This window comes from Nematolebias whitei, chromosome 4 (assembly GCF_014905685.2).
Source record: "Nematolebias whitei isolate Nwh7 chromosome 4, NemWhi1, whole genome shotgun sequence".
Lineage (NCBI taxonomy): Eukaryota > Metazoa > Chordata > Actinopteri > Cyprinodontiformes > Rivulidae > Nematolebias > Nematolebias whitei.
Genome location: NC_056501.1, coordinates 654042 through 654770, shown reverse-complemented (window position 1 = coordinate 654770; position 729 = coordinate 654042). Strand labels below are relative to the sequence as shown.

The 729-nt window shown below is 50.2% G+C and overlaps 1 protein-coding gene across 1 annotated transcript in view; it reads left to right on the top strand.

The window, feature by feature from the left end:
* Positions 1 to 729, top strand: part of slit3 (slit homolog 3 (Drosophila)) — a gene marked incomplete in the record, with an annotated part of 622921 nt that overhangs the window by 1171 nt on the left and 621021 nt on the right.

Below are 729 nucleotides of genomic sequence, written 5' to 3'. Positions count from 1 at the left end.
CCTCTAGTTTAGACACCGAAAGACCCGTCCTCCTCTAGTTTAGACACTGAAAGACGCATCCTCCTCTAGTTTAGACACTGAAAGACGCGTCCTCCTCTAGTTTAGACACCGAAAGATGCATCCTCCTCCAGTTTAGACACTGAAAGACACGTCCTCCTCTAGTTTAGACACTGAAAGACGCGTCCTCCTCCAGTTTAGACACTGAAAGACACGTCCTCCTCCAGTTTAGACACCGAAAGACACGTCCTCCTCTAGTTTAGACACAGAAAGACGCGTCCTCCTCTAGTTTAGACACTGAAAGACGCGTCCTCCTCCAGTTTAGACACTGAAAGACGCGTCCTCCTCCAGTTTAGACACTGAAAGACGTGTCCTCCCCTAGTTTAGACACTGAAAGACGCATCCTCCTCCAGTTTAGACACCGAAAGACGCGTCCTCCTCTAGTTTAGACACCGAAAGACGCGTCCTCCTCCAGTTTAGACACTGAAAGACGTGTCCTCCTCCAGTTTAGACACCGAAAGACGCGTCCTCCTCCAGTTTAGACACCGAAAGACGCGTCCTCCTCTAGTTTACACACCGAAAGACGCGTCCTCCTCTAGTTTAGACACCGAAAGACGCGTCCTCCTCTAGTTTAGACACCGAAACACGCGTCCTCCTCTAGTTTAGACACCGAAACACGCGTCCCCCTCTAGTTTAGACACCGAAAGACGCGTCCTCCTCTAGTTTAGACAC